Source organism: Phocoena phocoena, chromosome 16, assembly GCF_963924675.1.
Source record: "Phocoena phocoena chromosome 16, mPhoPho1.1, whole genome shotgun sequence".
Classification (NCBI taxonomy): domain Eukaryota; kingdom Metazoa; phylum Chordata; class Mammalia; order Artiodactyla; family Phocoenidae; genus Phocoena; species Phocoena phocoena.
This window is the reverse complement of record NC_089234.1, coordinates 8934197-8955417: the sequence shown is the minus strand read 5'-3', so window position 1 is coordinate 8955417 and position 21221 is coordinate 8934197.

Here is a 21221-nt window from a genome sequence, read left to right as displayed (position 1 = left end):
AAGTACTACAGATATTTATTACATATTTATTACAAAGCCGAACCCCCCAAAAAAGTTTATGAAAAGCAGGTATTTAATGTCCTTTGAAATATTACCACTTACTTAACGTGACCTCACTGTTCATTTTTACTGCACTCGTGAATCCAGTACTGTACACTGAGTTAACATGATAGGATCATAAGTTATTTTTGTTTGCAATATTTTTCACTCTCAGTGAAATTTATGTAAACTTCTAGATTAACTGTTTAAGATTTTAAGGATTTCTAAAGCAGTTCATTAGTTCGTATTGTATGTGTTTCATAGAAGTACATTTTTTATTTATACAAAGACTTTATAGTCTTAGGCATCTGAAAAATAATGCTTAGAGTATTTGATAATTTTTCTTTTTCTAATCAATTGTTTTTGGAAAATTGGATACTTAAGACCTTTAATTCAAATCACTAGTTTACATTTTGTATTGTTTTTCTCAGTTAATGAACAAGGTGCAGTGTTTGGCATGTATAAAATGAGTTTACACTGAGGTTAATATTATTTGTTTCAGTACAGTGTAGCAGTACATAGGGAAGTAAAAATCACAACTAGCCTATTCCCTGTTAGGAATATTATTTTAGATTTAATGTTTGATGTAAAATGAGAGACGTCATCTTGTTTTATCTCAGTCAACCCAGAAAATATAAGGAACTATTTCCCTTTCTGAGATGATACAGGTTCCTCTTTCCAGAACCGTCTTCTATATGTTTAAAGTGTGAAATTCTGAGGTTCTGCTTTGAAGGGTTAGGCATATGAATCAAGGAGATTGCAATTCTCTCAGGCAGACTTAATTTTTGGAAATTATAACTATTGTATATGTGTTGAAGGGTGATGTATTTGCATTTAAAAAATAAATGTATCCACTCTGGAAACTACTTGTCTAAGTAAATACAAATTTTTAATTTTCAACTAATCTTTGCTTAAAATGCTATATATTTTTATGAAAAAGGGTGTTTCACAATTGATATTTTGGTCAGTTCTTTAAAATGAGGGCTAATTTGTATACTCTTTGTTAATTTGTATCATACTACAAAGGTGACACAGTATATAGAACATACTGTCACTATAGCCACTTGAAAATTTGCATATTTTTCTAGTCTTTTCTAATTTATGGGACATTCACAACATACATAGCTGTAAGATAGTATTTCCTTTGTTGTTCAGGAGAAATCTGTCTCACTGCAAGCTGAACCCTTTAGTTAAGTTTTACAGCTTCTGGTGGTTGTAGTCTGTTGATTTACAAAATGCCTCCTTCCAGATACATGATTCATCTTACAAGTCTCATCGTGATTACATCTGAAACAGAAATATGGTCATGTCAAAAAGATGTATAAAGGTACAATATTGAAAAGAGATGATACAAAATATTCTTAAATTAAATTTTCCAGTTTGTAGAAGCCAAAATCTCTCTAAAGAGACAAAGTCTTCAGTTCAGACTAACGTAAGCTAAGACTTTGGATTTGCAAGATAGCAAAATTCCCCTAAGCCTAAATTTCTGAATCCACATGAATTAATTTTAAAAATGATACCTATATTAGAATTTGAATACTTTTCCTCACCTGCTTGCCATTATTAATGTGCAGTATGGTGGTCCAGTTAAAATCCATTAGCTTAAACAGTCAGCTCTACCCACCACCAGTCCCTCACATCAGGAAACTTGCACAGGCCTCTTAGATAGCCTCATCCACCAGAGGGCAGACAGCAGAAGCAAGAAGAACTACAATCCTGCAGCCTGTGGAACGAAAACCACTTTCACAGAAAGACAAGATGAAAAGGCAGAGGGCTATGTACCAGATGAAGGAACAAGATAAAACCCCAGAAAAACAACTAAATGAAGTGGAGATAGGCAACCTTCCAGAAAAAGAATTCAGAATAATGATAGTGAAGATGATCCAGGACCTCAGAAAAAGAATGGAGGCAAAGATCGAAAAGATGCAAGAAGTGTTTAACAAAGACCTAGAAGAATTAAAGAACAAACAAACAGAGATGAACAATACAATATCTGAAATGAAAACTACACTAGAAGGAATCAATAGCAGAATAACTGAGGCAGAAGGACGGATAAGTGACCTGGAAGACAGAATGGTGGAATTCACTGCTGCAGAACAGAAGAAAGGAAAAAGAATGAAAAGAAATGAAGACAGCCTAAGAGACCTCTGGGACAACATTAAATGCAACAACATGCACATTATAGAGGTCCCAGAAGGAGGAGAGAGAGAAAGGACCCGAGAAAATATTTGAAGAGATTATAGTCGAAAACTTCCCTAACATGGGAAAGGAAATAGCCACCGAAGTCCAGGAAGTGCAGAGAGACCCATACAGGATAAACCCAAGGAAAACGCACTAAGACACATAGTAATCAAATTGGCAAAAATTAAAGACAAAGAAAAATTATTGAAAGCAGCAAGGGAAAAACAACAAAGCATACAAGGGAACTCCCATAAGGTTAACAGCTGATTTCTCAGCAGAAACTCTACAAGCCGAAAGGGAGTGGCATGACATGTTTAAAGTGATGAAAGGGAAGAAATTGCAGCCAAGATTACTCTAACTGGCAAGAATCTCATTCAGATTCGATGGAGAAATCAAAAGCTTTACATACAAGCAAAAGCTAAGAGAATTCAGCACCACCAAACCAGCTCTACAACAAATGCTAAAGGAACTTCTATAAGTGGGAAACACAAGAGAAGTAAAGGACCTACAAAAACAAACCCAAAACAATTAAGAAAATGGTCTTAGGAACACACATATCGATAATTACCTTAAACGTGAATGGATTAAATGCTCCAACCAAAAGACACAGGCTTGCTGAATGGATACAAAAACAAGACCCATCTATATGCTGTCTACAGGAGACCCACTTCAGACCTAGGGACACATACAGACTGAAAGTGAGGGGATGGAAAAAGATATTCCATGGAAATGGAAATCAAAAGAAAGTTGGAGTAGCAATACTCACATCAGATAAAATAGACTTTAAAATAAAAAGAGACAAGGAAGGACACTACATAATGATCAAGGGATCAATCCAAGAAGAAGATATAACAATTATAAATATATATGCACCCAACATAGGAGCACCTCAATACATAAGGCAACTGCTAGCAGCTATAAAAGAGGAAATCGACAGTAACACAATAATAGTGGGGGACTTTAACACCTCACTTACACCAATGGACAGATAATTCAAAATGAAAATAAATAAGGAAACAGAAGCTTTAAATGACACAACAGACCAGATAGATTTAATGGATATTTATAGGACATTCCATCCAAACACAGCAGATTACACTTTCTTTTCAAGTGCGCACGGAACATTCTCCAGGATAGATCACATCTTGGGTCACAAATCAAGCCACTGTAAATTTAAGAAAATTGAAATTGTATCAAGCATCTTTTCTGACCACAACACTATAAGACTAGAAATGAATTACAGGGAAAAAAATCGTAAAAAACACAAATACATGGAGGCTAAAGAATACATTACTAAGTAACCAAGAGATCACTGAAGAAATCAAAGGGGATATCAGAAATACCTAGAGACAAACGACAATGAAAACACGATGATCCAAAACCTATGAGATGCAGCAAAAGCAGTTCTAAGAGGGAAGTTTATACCTATACAAGCCTACCTCAAAAATCAAGAAAAATCTCAAATAAACAATGTAACCTTACACCTAAAAGAACTAGAGAAAGAAGAAACAACAAAACCCAAAGTTAGCAGAAGGAAAGAAATCATAAAGCTCAGAGCAGAAATAAATGAAATAGAAACAAACAAAACAGTAGAAAAGATCAATAAAACTAAAAGCTGGTTCTTTGAGAAGATAAACAAAATTGATAAACCATTAGCCAGACTCATCAAGAAAAAGAGGGAGAGGACTCAAATCAACAAAATTAGAAATGGAAAAGGAGAAGTTACAACAGACATTGCAGAAATACAAAGCATCCTAAGAGACTACTACAAGCAACTCTATGCCAATAAAATGGACAACCTGGAAGAAATGGACAAATTCTTAAAAAGGTATAACCTTCCAAGACTGAACCAGGAAGAAATAGAAAATATGAGCAGACCAATCACAAGTAATGAAATTGAAACTGTCATTAAAAATCTTCTAACAGGGGCTTCCCTGGTGGCACAGTGCTTGAGAGTCCGCCTGCCGATGCAGGGGGTACGGGTTCGTGCCCCAGTCCAGGAGGATCCCATATGCCACGGAATGGCTGGGCCCGTGAGCCATACCTGCTGAGCCTGCACGTCCGGAGCCTGTGCTCCGCAACGGGAGAGGCCACAGCAGTGAGAGGCCTGCGTACTGCAAAATAAATAAATAAATAAAAATTCTTCCAACAAACAAAAGTCCAGGACCAGATGGCTTCACAGGTGAATTCTATCAAACATTTAGAGAAGAGCTAACACCTATCCTTCTCAAACTCTTCCAAAAAATTGCAGAGGAAAGAACACTCCCAAACTCATTCTACGAGGCCACCAACACCCAAATACCAAAACCAGACAAAGATACTACAAAAGAAGAAAATTACAGACCAATATCACTGATGACTATAGATGCAAAAACCCTGAACAAAATACTAGCAAACAGAATCCAACAGCACATTAAAAGGATCATTCACCATGATCAAGTGGGATTTATCCCAGGGATGCAAGGATTCTTCAATATACGCAAATCAATCAATGTGATACACCATATTAACAAATTGAAGAAGAAAAATCATATGACCATCTCAATAGTTGCAGAAAAAGCTTTTGACAAAATTCAACACTAATTTATGATAAAAACTCTCCAGAAATTGGGCATAGAGGGAACCTACCTCAACATAATAAAGGCCATATACAACAAACCCACAGCAAACATCATTCTCAATGGTGATAAACTGAAAGCGTTTCCTCTAAGATCAAGAAAAAGACAAGGATGTCCACTCTCACCCCTATTATTCAACATAGTTTTGGAAGTCCTAGTCATGGCAATCAGAGAAGAAAAAGAAATAAAAGGAATACAAATTGGAAAAGAAGTAAAACTGTCACTGTTTGCAGATGACATGATACTATACATAGAGAATCCTAAAGATGCCACCAGAAAACTACTAGAGCAAAACAATGAATTTGGTAAAGTTGCAGGATACAAAATTAATGCATAGAAATCTCTAGCATTCCTATACACCAACATTGAAAAATCTGAAAGAGAAATTAAGGAAACACTCCCATTTACCATTACAACAAAAAGAACAAAATACCTAGGAATAAACCTACATAGGGAGACAAAAGACCTGTATGTAGAAAACTATAAGACACTGATGAAAGAAATAAAAGATGATACCAACAGATGGAGAGATATACCATGTTCCTGGATTGGAAGAATCAATATTGTGAAAATGACTATACTACCCAAAGCAATCTACAGATTCAATGCAATCCCTATCAAATTACCAATGGCATTTTTTACAGAACTAGAACAAAAAAATCTTAAAAATTTTATGGAGACAAAGAAGAACCCAAATAGCTAAAGTAGTCTTGAGGGCAAAAAGTGGAGGTAGAGGAATCAGAGTCCCTGACTTCAGAGTATACTACAAAGCTACAGTAATCAAGACAATATGGTACTGGTACAAAAACGGAAACATAGATCAATGGAACAAGATAGAAAGCCCAGAGATAAACCCATGCACCTGTGGTCAACTAATCTATGACAAAGGTGGCAAAGAGAAAAGTCAGTCTCTTCAGTAAGTGGTGCTGGGGGCTTCCCTGGTAGCGCAGTGGTTGAGAGTCCACCTGCCAATGCAGGGGGCACGGGTTCGTGCCCCTGTCCGGGAAGATCCCACATGCCGCAGAGTGGCTAGGCCCGTGAGCCATGGCCGCTGAGCCTGCGCATCCAGAGCCTGTGCTCCACAACGGGAGAGGCCGCAACAGTGAGAGGCCCGCGTACCGCAAAAAAAAAAGGGATGCTGGGAAAACTGGACAGCTACATGTAAAAGAATGAAATTAGAACACTCCCTAACACCATACACAAAAATAAACTCAAAATGGATTAGAGACCTAAATGTAAGACTGGACACTATAAAACTCTTAGAGGAAAACACAAGAAGAACACTCTTTGACACAAATCACAGCAAGATCTTTTTTGATCCACCTCCTAGAGTAATGGAAATAAAAACAAAAATAAACAAATGGGACCTAATGAAACTTAAAAGCTTTTGCAGAACAAAGGAAACCATAAACAAGACGAAAAGACAATCCTCTGAATGGGAGAAAATATTTGCAAACAAATCAATGGACAAAGGATTAATCTCCAAAATATATAAACAGCTCACACAGCTCAATATTTAAAAACCAAACAACCCAATCCAGAAATGGGCAGAAGACCTAAATAGACATTTCTCCAAAGAAGGCATACAGATGGCCAAGAAGCACATGAAAAGCTGCTCAACATCACTAATTATTAGAGAAATGCAAATCAAAACTACAATGAGGTATCACTTCACACCAGTTAGAATGGGCATCATCAGAAAATCTGCAAACAACAAATGCTGGAGAGGGTGTGGAGGAAAGGGAGCCTTCTTGCACTGTTGGTGGGAATGTAAATTGATACAGCCACTATGGAGAACAGTATGGAGGTTCCTTAAAGAACTAAAAATAGAATTACCATATGACCCAGCAATCCCACTTCTAGGCATCTACCCAGAGAAAACCATAATTCAAAAGGACACAAGCACCCCATGTTCATTGCAGCACTATTTACAATAGCCAGGTCATGGAAGCAACCTAAATGCCCATTGACAGACGAATGGATAAAGATGTGGTACATATATACAATGGAGCATTACTCAGCCATAAAAAGGAACGAAATTGGGTCATTTGTTGAGACGTAGATGGATCTAGAGACTGTTATACAGAGTGAAGTAAGTCAGAAAGAGAAAAACAAATATCGTATATTAACGCATATATGTGGAACCTAAAGAAATGGTACAGATGAACCAGTTTGCAGGGCAGAAGTTGAGACACAGATGTAGAGAACAAACGTATGGACACCAAGGGGGGAAAGCAGCGGGGGGGTGGGGGGGGATGAACTGGGAGATTGGGATTGACATGTATACACTAATATGTCTAAAGTTGATGACTAATAAGGACCTGTATAAAAAAATAAATAAAATTCAAAAAGAAAAGTTCTTTAAACTCGTATTATTTGACTTTTTTTTCTAGGACCCATTCCTAATTACATAGAGTGAATGGCCAGATTTGAATGCTCCCCTTGCACTCTAGCGAGATATATTTTAAAAAAAGAAAAAAAAATCCATTAGCTTTAGAAAACCATGAAACCACTTTAAAAGAATTATTCCACCTCTTTTTTTTTTAGAATGCCACATATATTTTGTAGATTGATGACATTCTGTTTATTACCAAAATACAGCACAAATGAATTAATTTTCCTGGTTTCTGTTGCAAACAATGAAAATGTCTTTTAAAAAAAGTTAAAACAGAAAACACAAATAGGGCCTTCTTTATAAAAATTAAAATACACTTTAAAATTCTAGTAATTACAGCTGTAGTTATAGAAATGTTTTATCGTAATTTGTACACGTTTTGTAAGATAATAAAAGTAAATTTTATAACATTCTGTGATTATAATACTAAAAATAATTCAGATGAGCATTAATTTCTCTTTCATCTTGTTAATCTTTCCAAGTTCTGAAGATCTAAATTACATTATTTCTGCCTATCTATCACCTATGTATCTGTCTTTGTGTGTATGTGTGTGTTGAAAAAGACCTGATGGCAGGACTTCTCTGGTAGCTCAGGGGTTAAGAATCTGCCTGCCAATGCAGGGACACGGGTTCCAGCCCTGGTCTGGGAAGATCCCATATGCCGTGGAGCAACTGCACCCATACTCTGGAGCCCGTGAGCCACAACTACTGAGCCCACGCACCTAGAGCCCATGCTCTGCAGGAAGAGAAGCCACCGCAACGAGCAGCCCGTGCACCACAACGAACAGTAGCCCCTGCTCACCGCAACTAGAAAAAGCCCACGCACAGCAACAAAGACACAACGCAGCCAAAAAATAAATAAATAAATTTATTTAAAGAAAAGAAATAAAGCTATAGTAATCAAAGCTATGGGGTACTGTTATAGAGACAGATGCAGAAATCAATGGAATTGAATAGAGAGCCCAGAAAAACATTCAAGTATGTGGTCAAATGAATTTTGACAAGGATGCCGAGACTCTTCAATGGGAAAGGGACAATCTTTTCAAAAAATTGTTCTGGGAAAACTAGATATCCACATGCAAAAGAATGAAATTGGACTGTTATCTAACATGACATTAAAAAAAATAGATCAAAGACCTAAATGTAAACCTAAAACAGTAAAACTCTCAGAAAAAAACATAGGACAAAAACTTCATGACATTGGATTTGGCAGTGGTTTCTTCGATATGACATGAAACCCATGGGTAACAGAAGAAAAAATAGACAAATTTGACTTCATGAAAATTTTAAAATTTTGTGCATCAAAAGACACTATCCATAATAAAAAGGCAACTCACACAATGGGAGAAAATATTTTCAAATGATATATATGATAAAGGATTAATATTCAGAATATATGGAGAACACCTAACGGTACAAAACAAACAACCCAATTCAAAAGTGGGCAAAGGACTTGAGTAGATGTTTCTCCAAAGAAGATATACAAATGACCAATAAGCACATGAAAAGATGCTCTGTGTCATTAATCACTAGAGAAATGCAAATCAAGACTACAATGAGATATGACCTCACACTGATTAGGATGGCTACTATTGAAAAAACAGAAAGTGGTGAGGATGTGGAGAAATTGGAACCCTCGTGCGCTTTTGGTACACTGTAAAATGGTATAGTCACTATGGAAAACAGTATGGAGGTTTCCCCCAAAATTAAAAAGAGATTTACCATATGATCTAGCAGTTCCACTTCTGGGTATATACCCAAAAGAATTGAAAGCAGTGTCTCAAAGAGATATTGTGCACCCGTGTTCATATCAGCATTCTTCACAATTGCCAAAAGGTGAAAGCAACCCAAGTGTCCATCCATGGATGAATGGATTAGCAAAATATGGTATATACAGAGAATGAAAGATTAGTCAGCCTTGAAAAGAAAGGAAATTCTATCACATGCTACAACATGAATGAACCTTGAGAACATTATGCTAAGAAAAAGAAGCCAGCCACACCTTATAAGTACTTAGAGTTAAAATCACAGAGACAGAAAGTAGAATGGTAGTTGCCGTTCTACCATTGGGGGGAGCGTGATGGGAGTCACCGTTTAATGGGTATACAGTTTCAGTTTCACAAGGTCAAAGTTATGGAGATAGATGAGGGTAATGTTTGCACAATACTATGAGTGCATTTAATACGACTGAATTGTACACTTAAAAATGGTTAAGATGGTTATTATGTTTATTCTAACACATTAAAAAAAATTGAGGGGGAGGGGAAAAAACCCTGTGTCCTTCTGTACCTCCTGAAGTTTTAATTTTAAACAAGAACTATGTGTTCCAGAAGAGAAGTAGTAGAAGACAAAGACAATTCTTTGACTTCTTCAGAGTCAGAATTCTTGAAATATGATGAAACAAAATGATTCCAACAGAATGCAGTCATTTTTACTGCAGATTTTCACTAACTAGAGACCCCTTTGTAGAGTTTCTATCAAAAACTTAATGTTTTCACTTTCACACTTTCCATCTGGATCAAGCCTGTGAACGGAACACATCTGTGGTTGGAGAAGAGCCACCATCAAAGGGATCAACTGCTCACATTGGCATCACAGTTTACAAAGTGGTGACACCTCTGTTCTCACTGAAACCTCTGAGACTTTAATAGCCACCACCGCCATTGTCAAACCACACATTATTCATTATCTTTTCACTTTCGAGAAGAAGCCACAGGCTTGGGGAGCTGAACCGCTTTGCCAACCATTCTATCAGGTAAGTGGGGAAGATGGGCCTGGAATCCAGGACTCCTTTCCTTCTCTTGCTTCCATTCTCTGTTCCCTGTGCCCATGTGGGTTTTGGTATAGAACCTTCTTACTTGGAACTGATCCCCTTTGACATTTGAAATCCAAGGCTGTTGAGAAGTGACGCCTCTTCTATGGCCACCTCTCTCAAGGTAAAGCAAGTACAGCATCTTCCTAGTTGTCCCTTCCTTTCTTCACATCACTACTTCCTCCTCCTTAAGGACAGTCCTACGCCCTACATTGGACAGCAGCCCAGGATTTAAGTTTTTTACCATTTTGACATTTTCTCTCCAAATGTTCTTGGAGAACATATTTCCAACATGACTTAGAGGAAAAAACACAAGGATAGATAAGTCTGAGTTCTTCCATCTTGGTCATTTAACTGCTGTATAACTTTGGGTGAGTGATTTAATATTTTATAACCTCAGTTTTCCCTTCTGTAAAATGGGTCTATCACAGTTTCCATCTTGTGTGAGGTTTATAATATTCTGAACATGAAGCAACTAGCACAGGCCAGGCACACAGTAGGTGTCCAATAAACGTTACTTGTTAATCTTCCTCTCCCCTCACTCTTTCCATGCTTTATTCTTTCTCTTTCCACATCAGGAATAATGTATATGATTCTTAATAACCCTAGAATTCTAGGAAATTTGAAAGTCCCCCTTCTTTTATTTCTTTGAGAGATAAAGAGAAGTGAATTCAATATCAACGCTGTAGAGCCATGATTCTCAATGTGTGGTTCTTTGACCAGCAGCATCAGTATCACCTGGGAAGTTAACCTCTGCAAATTCTCAGGCCCCACCCACCTTATCTGAATCAGCTAATTGAGGGGTAGGGCACAGCAGTTGTACTTTAAACTCTCCAGGTGCTTCTGATATCCTCTCCCACTTCCATTGGTATGTGACTTTGGTCTTGTTAAGTGACTTCTCTGGACTTTCTTATTCTTTGACTGGGGATTAGATTGCATCTACCCCCAAGGGCTGTTGAGAGGATTAACTGGGGCAGTTCTCATGAGGCCTGGAGATAGTCTTGCAGTTCACTGCCCTGTTCAGCTTGGCCTCACACTGAGGTCACCTGGGCACTTACAAAACAACAACAACAAAAACACCTGTGAGTGTATATTTATTTCCAAATAAAAAGTTGAAAATAATCCACTGATGCGTGGGTCCCACCCCCAGAGGTTGTGATCTAATTCTGTTGTGTTTAGCCTGCAGATCTGGGTTTGGGGAAGCTCCCTGGCTGATTATAATTCGTAGCAAAGTCCCAAACTAGAAGTTTAGTGTCTTAGGGCCTAGAATCTGGAACTAGACTAGTTGGGTACTAATCCCAGTCATTCCATTTACAAACTGTATGACCTGAGACAAATTCTCAACGTCCCCGTGAGCCCGAGCTGGGGGCACAGCCATCAGTCAGTGACTATCAGCCGTGACTATCATCATCATCTAGAAGCAGCTGACTTTCTAACAGTTTTCAATATGGCCAGAGACTTCAACCACCCTTGTTAGGAGACCAAAGTCTCTACTTGCTGAAAGTGGGCAAAGGTGATTCTGATGCTTTGCTTTCTGGTCTTTTAGTGTTCAGGTGCAATCCTCACTGGGACCGAGTTTCAGGATCAGGGCTTTGTGGGCCTGCCCTACCCACGTGAGACCCCCACTCAGCCATGTTGTTAAAAGTGAACTGTATTTCTCTCATCATGGTTAGCTACCAGGACTTTACGTCCCAGCGTGAAGCTCTGGGGAGAAAAACATGTATGACTTCTCTACATAGCGTTCATAAAGAGTAAAAATCTCTTAGGACCTGAAGAACGATGGTTTTAAAAAGAAACTTTAATTGAATGTGAACAAACACATACTTTACAATGGAATCTAATGGTTAGTAACTCCACGTGTAGAGGAACAAAACTTATTTTTCTTCTCTGTGGCTGATGAGTAATATCCTTATAAAAATAGTATTTTATAGGTTTTTAATAAAGATTACACTTTTACTAGTATTATTTTATTCATTGAGGTATGATTGACACATAGAATTGTATATATGTAAGGTATACAACATGATGTTTTAATATACATATACATTATGAAACGATTACCAAAATCAAGCTGATTAACATATCTACCACTCACACAGCTACCATTTGTGTGTGTATGTGTGTGTGTGTGTGTCTAGCAAGAACACTTGATATCTACTCACTTAGCAAAATTCAGTTACATACTATACACTCTTAACTGTAATCACCGTGCTGTATATTAGGTTTCCAGAATTTATTCATCTTGTAACTGAAAGTTTGTACCCTTTGACTAATATCTCCCCATTTCCCCCACACCTACCCCTAGCAGCCACCATTGTATTCTCTGTTGCAATGAATTTGACTTTTTTGTATTCCACATAAGTGAGATCATTCCGTATTTGCCGTTCTGTGTCTGGCTTATTTCATTTAGCATAATGTTATCCTAGTTTATTCATGTCACAAATAGCCTATTAAAGGCTGGATGATATTCCATTTTATATATATAAATATATCTCACATTGTTTTATTCATTCATTTGTTGACAGACACGTACGTTGTTTCCATATCTTGACTTCTCTGAATAATGCTGCAATGAACACGAGAGTACAGATGTCTCTTTAACGTTTTATTTCCTTTGGATGTATACCCAAAAGTGGGATTATTGTATCATATGGTAGTTCTATTTTTAATTTTTTGAGGAACATCTATACAGTTTTCCCTAATGGTCGTACCAATTTACATTCCCACCAACATTGTACAAGGGTCCCCTGTTCTCCACATCTTGGCCAACACTTGTTATCTTTTGACATTTTTTTAAATAAGATTCTTTTTCTTTCTCTTGACTTTTTGATAATAGCCATCCTAACAGGTGTGAGGTGACATCTCACTGTGGTTTTGATTTGCATTTCTCTAATGATTAGTAATGTTGAGCACCTTTGCATATAACTGTTGGCCATTTGTATATAGTATTTAGGAAAATGTCTATTCAGGCCCTTGCCCATTTTTTGATTGGGTTGTTTGTTTTTGTGCTACTGAGTTGTATGAGTTCCTTGTATATTTTGAATATTAATCCCTTATTGGGTGTGTAGTTTGCAAATATTTTTCTCCCATTTAATAGGTTGCCTTTTCATTTTGACTTGTTTTATGTGAATAATTTTTTTTAGTTTTATGTAGTCCTACTTGTTAGCTTTTTTTGCTGTTGCTTTAGGTGTCATATCCAAAAAAAAAATGTCAAGACAAATGCCAAGGAGCTTACCCCCTGTGTTTTCTTCTAGGCCTTTATAGTTTCAGGTCTTATGTTCAACTCTTTACTACATTTTGAGTTGATTTCTGTATATGTTGTAAGATAGGTATCCAGTTTCATTTTTTTGAAAGTGGATATCCAGTTTTCCCAAAACCATTTATTGAAGAGATTATACATTCCACACTGTTTATTCTTGGCTCTTTTGTCAAAAATTAATTAAATATATATATGTTTATTTCTGGGTTATCTATTAGTTTCATTGGTTTTTATGCTAATACTTTACTGTTTTGATTACAACAGCTTTGTAATATAGTTTGAACTCAGGAAGCATGATGCCTCCAGCTTTGTTCCTCTCTAGATTGCCTTGACTCTATGGGGTCTTTCGGGGTTCCACATGGATTTTAGAATTCTTTTTTCTATTTTTGTGAAAAATGCTGTTAGAATTTTAATAGGGATTGAATTGAATCTGTATATTGCTTGGAGATAGCATAGACATTTTTTTTTTTTTTTTTTGCGGTATGTGGGCCTCTCACTGTTGTGGCCTCTCCCGTTACGGAGCACAGGCTCCGGACATGCAGGCTCAGCAGCCATGGCTCACAGGCCCAGCCGCTCCGCGGCGTGTGGGATCCTCCCAGACCAGGGCACGAACCTGTGTCCCCTGCATCAGCAGACGGACTCTCAACCACTGCACCACCAGGGAAGCCCAGTATAGATGTTTTAACATAATTAATTCTTCGAGTCCATGAACATGGGAATATCTTTCCATTTATTTGTGTCTTCTTCATTAGTGTGTGTTTCTTCTTCTTTTGTGTCTTCTTCCATTTATTTGTGTTTCTTTCATTAGTGTTTTATAGGTTTCAGTGTACAGATTTTTCATCTTCTTGGTTAAATTTATTCCTAAATATTTTATTCTTTTCGATGCTATTGCAAATGGGTTTTCTTAATTTCTGTGGTAGTTTGTGTGTGAGGAATGCAAACAATTTTGTATGTTGATTTTGTATCCTGCAGCTTTACTGAATTTATTAGTTCTAACAGTTTTTTGTGGAGTCTTGAGAGATTTCTATATATTACATCATATAATCTGCAAACAGAGACAAGTTTATTTCTTCCTTTCTGATTTGGATGCCTTTTATTTCCTTTTCTTGCCTAATTGCTCTAGCTAAGACTTCCAGTACTATGTTGAATAAAAGTGGCAAGAGTGGGCATACTTGTTCCTGATCTTAGAGGAAAAACCTTCAGCTTTTCATACTGAGTATGATGTTAGCTGTGGGCTTGTCATATATAGCCTTTATTATGTTGAGATATGTTCCTTTTATACCCAATTTGTTGAGAGCTTTTGTCATGAAAGGATGTTGTATTTTGTCAAACGCTTTCTTGCATTTATTGAGATAACCATATGATTTTTATCCTTCACTCATTAATGTGTTGTCTCACATAGATTGATTTACATATGCTGAACCATCCTTGCATCAGAAGGATAAATTCCACTTGGATATGGTGCATGATCCTTTTTACGTACTGTTGAATTCAGTTTGCTGGTATTTTTTATTGAGGTATTTTTATTGAGGATTTTTGCATCTATGTTCATCTGGGATATTGGCCTGTTACTTTTTCTTCTTATGTTGTCTACCTCTGGGATCAGGGTAATGCTAGCCTTGTAAAATGAGTTTGGAAGCGTTCTTTCCTTTTCTGTTTTCTGGAAGAGTTTGAGAAGGATTGGTATTAATTCTTTAAAGATTAAACTTTTAGAAGTAATATACCTGGTAAAATTCCTTATGCTTTTTATATTTTTATAAATATTGTTATATCACCTTGAATAAAGCTGGTACTAAATTAATATTCCACTAAGTATATATAAGAGTAAATTTTTCCACACTGAGGGCAGCAGAACATTAAAAAATTTTTTAAGTCTCTGGCAGGTGCCTCTTGAATGGCCCTGTTTTGTTTGAAAAACCTGGTTCAATTTTCTTACCTTCAGACTTGGTCAAATCCAACTCCGCCAAACATGATTCAGTTAAAAGGGCCAAAGGGATGACCCTTCTCACAGCCTCCATCTTTGTGAGGAGGCAGCCTTGAGGGTGAGCAGACTTTTATACTTTTTTGCATTTCATAACTTATCTAGTTTCATAAGCCTCCTGGCCACCTCTAGGGAAATGTGTCAGTTTGACTATGCAAAGGGTGGATTTATGTGAGAATATAGCTTCTGTGTGACTGGTTTATTATCAACGATCCCAAACAGTGAGTGTCTGCTCTCCCTGATTTTTTTTCCTGGAAGGTTTGCAGGAGGTGCCCAGCTAAAGCTCTTCACAGGGGATCTCCAACACCTGGCACACAGTAGGCACAACTAATTCCTCGTGGCACTGACTTGGGACTGTGCCTTTGCCTTACTGTTTGTTCAGATCATGAAGGGGGTAGCACCATTGACCTCTTAAGCCTTCACTGCTCTTCTGCAAAATTAAAGCCTTTGGAGTCTAAGGGATTAGCCATGTGAGGCAGGTAGTGTAGCACCTGGACAAACTCTGGGTCCAGCTGGGTTCCTCTGAGCCTGCCAGGGTGCTGACCCTGAGGGGGAGGGGGTGGGGAGGTGGCACAGGATCAGGAGGAAAAGGAAAGTGCAGATCCAGGTTCAGTTTGGAGGAATTTCAAACTACTATGTCCAGAGAGCCTGAAGAAGGCACATTAAAGTCCCTCAGGCACTACATTTTGCAGGTGATAGAAAGGAATCCTGGTGTCAAAGGTGGGACTAAAAAGAGCAAGTGTGTGTGTGGTGTTGCCTTCTTCCTTTTCTTTCTTTCATCCATTCAAAAAATATCCGTTAGTTACTGTTTTAGGGCCTGGAATACAGAATTGAATATGAGAGACACAGTCCTGCCCTCATGTCTGATATGGAACTACCTGGCAGCAAGAGAAAATTGGAAGGCATGTGAACACCTAAGATGAACCTGGGAATAGATGCCAGGAGAGGAGCAGAGAAAGTGTCCTGGAACTCAAGATGGACAGGTCATTTCAAAGTGGAGCGTTTCAGAGCAGCCTCCAGGGAAGATGCAATTCTAAATTTGCTGCTTAAAACTTGTACTGGGGCTGGGAGCGCTCACCCTCTAGGAAGTTTGTCCCCATCAGCCCTTCTGGCAAATTTCAGCATCGCTGAAATGCTGACTATTCCATCAGCCAAACCCTGTGTGGAGAGGACTGAAACTCAGCAGAGAGGGGGCCTTTGGAAGATGCTGAGCTCTATGTTCATCTCAGAGGGAGTAGCTGTTTCCTTCATTCCTGAGTTATCTTTCTTACCCCTTTTAGTAGGTAATCACCTGTCACTAGTTAACTCTAAGTAAACATGTGATGCTTATAAAGCAAGCATTCTGTTGTCGCAGGAAGTACAAATTGTGGTTACAGATGGGGAGTCTGTGCTTAGAAAGGGATGCTGGAGGCTCAGTGGAAGGCGCCAGAACAGTCAAGAGTGCATCTTGCTGCCCATTTCTGTGCTAACACACAGAACGTGTGTTAGTCAGGCTAACGTTTATGGGACACGTTCTCAGGCACTGTTCTAAGTGTTAATGCTTTCACTCATTTATGAGATGTAATAGCTCACTAATGGGGGAAAATAATGACTCTGATGATAAGGATTATATTAAATGTTAACGCATTACCGCAAAGATGTGAATTAACATAATCAAAATTGTTTTATATGAATATTTAGAAGATAAACTGTCAGAATTCACTTCACGATTGAGGTGAAGATCGCTCATTACATGCAATGTCTATTACTACGTTGATGTTTACCAGGCACATTCACAGCTGGAATAAAAACTACATTTATGAGCTTCCCTTGCAGCTAGGTGAGACTATGTGATTCAGTTCTGTCTAGCACAGGGGATTTAAAGAGAAATGGAACACACAGCTTTTTTCAGCCTCCTTCCTCTTTGTCTAGGATTTGGACATGAAGGTTAGAGAACCAGCAGTCATCTTGGACCATGATATGACTTTGGGGAAAAAAAAAACCACACACCACAGTAGAGCACCACGGCCCCTGACATGGGACAGGCAGCCAGCCTGACTGTCTGCTGCTGGGCATCTTGAAGAGGAGAAAAATCAAATTCTTACTTGTTCAAGCCACTGTTATTTTGAGATTTTGTTATAATCACACCTAATCTCAAGTGATAAAATAGTCAAGTGGTTTGTTCAACTTAACATGGAAAAGAAAAACCGAGCTTTTACAAGGTTTGAAGAAAATGTCTTCTTAAGAAAAGCTTTAGGTACTCCTGAATCTTTTATATCAAAAGTGAAACTTGAGCGAATTTTCATATTCACTCTAATTTTATGTATACAATTATGTGATGTGATTCAAAAGCAAACACTAAAATGACAAAAGAGTTTAATGTCATGCAGACTACTAGGAGAATTCTCATTTTCAAGAAAATATATTTTAGAAGCCTGAGAAAAAGACGGCTCCGAAAGTTACTGCAAATTCGGTCTCAGTGGTAAGCCCTGTGTCGCTTGGAGGCTTATCCTCTCAGGAGAAACTTATATTTTTACCGTATTTGTCTCTCAATTAAGATGTTTCCTCTTCAACATCCCATTGAATCTTCAGAACAAGCCCATCAAGTGGGTCCTATTACCTCCATTTTACAGACAAGGAAAACGGGGTTTGGAGGAATTATATGCCACACACAAGGGTAAGCGAGGCGGAGGCAAAGCCAGACCTGCTAACTCAGAGCTGCAGGAGGCTGAGATGGAGGAATGTTCGTGTGGGAGTGTTGGATCTGTTGCAGGAAGGGGGACCCCTTCCAGGGCCCGAGAGCGGGGTCTTGTCTAACACTCGGAAATGAATAGTCCAAGGAGACACATGTGCTGACAACACAGGAGACTTTATTGGGAAGGGGCGCCCGGACGGAGAGCGGCAGTGTAAGGGAACCCAGGAGAACTGCTCTGCCACGTGGCTCGCAGTCTCAGGGTTTATGGTGATAGGGTTAGTTTCGGGGTGGTCTCTGGCCAATCATTTTGCTTGGCCCGTATCTGGTCTGACTCAGGGTCCTTCCTGGTGGCGCGCGCATTGCTCAGCCGAGATGGATTCCAGCGAGAAGGATTCTGGGAGGCTGGTAGGACATGGACTGGCGTCTCCTGTCTCCTTTTGACCTTTCCTGAATTCTTCCTGTGGGTGGGTGGGTAAGGAATGTTAGTTCCGCATTTCTTACCAGGACCTCCTGTTGTAAGATAACTCATGCGAGTGGTTACTATTGCGTCTGGCCAGGGCGGGCGGTTTCGGACTGTGGTTCCCCTAACAGATCCACCCTCAACTCGGTGGAGAGCCCCCAGGAGCTTGAAGCTGGAGCTCCACAGGGCAGGATGGAAGGCACACCCCTTAGCATGGCCTCCAACACCATCTCTGTCTCAGCCTAGCTTATTATCCGGCCTCACCTCCCGCTGTACATCCCACAGCCCACACGTGTTCAAACCTCTGAGCCTGGGCCGCGTCTGGGCCGCGTCGTTTCGCTGCCTGGGCCTGCCCTCCATCTCCTCCTACAGTTGCTGGAATCCTAATGTCTTCTCTCCAGGAAGCCTCCCCCGAGGCTCTCACCTGTCCCGCCTCCCCCACCATTAATTATTCCTTCCACTGGATCTCCATGCCCTTTGCTTGTGCCTCTAATGAAACCTGGATTTTGTTTGACCTACAGGTTTCCAGGGTATGATTTTACACTGTGGACAGATACTTGAGTTCAGGAACCAAAGCTTCTGTGTCTGTACTTTGTCTTGCTGAACCCACCATTTTAGACGCAGGAGGTGCTCAAGAAAATGTACACTGAGAAGAATTAAGGGGACTTTGTTTGCTTTTCATATTACTTAAAAATGCTTTAGTTTCCAAGTGCTTTTCATGTCCTATCCAACTCTATTAGTCAGGGTTCTCCAGAGAAACAGAATAGGATATATACAGATACATAAGAGGACACGTATAATGGAATTGCCTCACCCAATTATGGAGAATGAGATATGACACAATATGCCTGCTGCAAGCTGGAGAACCAGGAAAGCCCGTGCTGTAATTCAGTCTGAGTCTGAAGGCCTGAGAACCAGGGGAGCCAGTGGTGTAACTCCCAGTCCGAGGCCACTAAGAACCAGGGGAGGGGGGATGAGGTGGCGGGGTTGCTAGTGTGAGTCCCCGAGTCCAAGAGAAGCTCCGATGTCTGAGGGCAGAAGATTGATGTCCCAGCTCAAGAAGAGAGAGAATGAATTTGCTCTTCCTCTGCCTTTTGTTCTATTCAGTTTCTCAAGGGATTGGATGACGCCCACCCACACGGGTGAGGACAGATCTTTACTCAGTCTACTGATTCAAATGCTAATATCTTCTGAAAACACCCGCACAAACACACCCATAAATAATGGTTTAGTAGCAGTCTGGGCATCCCTCAGCTCAGTAAAGTTGACCCATAAAATTAACCACCACAAGTCCACCCTGAGTCAACGTGGCACTGTGGCACTCGTATGCATCTTCTTAAAGCATACTTAATCTCCAGATAAAGACAACAATAAGGTCTTAATTCCACCTAGCATGATACAACTATTCTGCGTGCAACCCAAAACACACTAGTTCCTTCTCCAGAATAGTAGGGAAGTCCTTGAGTGATGTTCACTATTTTCCTGATATCCTGTAACCTAAATACTATGATGTAAAATTAAATACTGAATGCTGATATAAAGTCAATATATCTTATGTTACATGATATGGAAATAAGAGAGGAAAGAAAACAAAGATATTTTCTTAATATATGTAAATACACACATAATATATTCATAACAAATAGGGAGGAAATATGACAGAATCCTTGTTTCTGTAACTGCTCAGATGGTAGCAGTTGGTATTTATAGACACCTTCTACTACTCATTCTGTATTCAGAGTCCCTTGTTTATGTCACAGAAGCACGATGGCAGGGGGTCAAAGTCAGCAGGAAAGCTACATTCTTCACAGCACTGGAGGCTGGGATAAGACTCAGAGATGGAGGTTGTAGCCTCGGCGACCTTGTCTCGATTGCTCTTGGTTATGGTCATAGCAACAGGGGCCTTTGCAGCACTTCAGAAAAGTATACACAAAGCATGGAATTAGAATTTTTCATTTCAGTCCATCTGTTACAATTGTCAGGGGTATCTGGAAAGTTTGGGGCTGGAGCCAATCAAACACATGACACCAGCCCAAAGTGCTCTGCCCCTGTCCCAAGTTCCTGTCTAATCCCTTTCTCTCCTATGATTGCCAGAAATGTATAATCAGGTTACAGCAAACAAGGGAGAGTGAATTGCAAGTGTGGGTCACGAGATGGTCACTGCAAGTCCTCCAAGTGCAGAGCATGACAGGTGCCAAAGTCAGCCGTCCCCTGGGTGCTGGGATTCACCTTCCAGCACACAGGCCTAACTTCCCTAGAATGGGAACACCACTGCTTCTGACAACCAATCTCTCCCATGTTTGAAGGTTTCTTTCCCCCCAATTTAATGCTCTCTTGTCTGATCTACACTCCCTTGTCAGCTTCCTCAGGTGCTTCCCCAGAGTCCTGTAGGCCACCCTCACCGTCCCCAAGGCCACAAGTGAGAGGACACCCTGAGAGCTCCCCAACTCAGGCAAGAGGAGGTCAGCTCAGCCCGTCCTCTGGGTGAACAGAAGCAGAGACTCATTCACACAGTCTCCCCGACAGTCCCCAGTCTGCAGAGCCCGAACAGAGCGGGGCCAGCCAGTGTGCAACCAACCAGCTGAGGGTAAACTCAATGAGGTTAAGTGACAAGGCAGCACAGAGCCACCTGGCTGAGAACATTCTACTTATGAGCTCACAGCCCCAAACCAGAAGGGGAAGAAGCCAAGATTCTACACGCACTGCCTTTGTCGTCTCAAACCCTCCTGCTGTTCCTGACCTCACCCAGGGTGCGGCCATAGGACAAGGGATGACCCCGCTCAGCACAGAGCCCCAGGATCC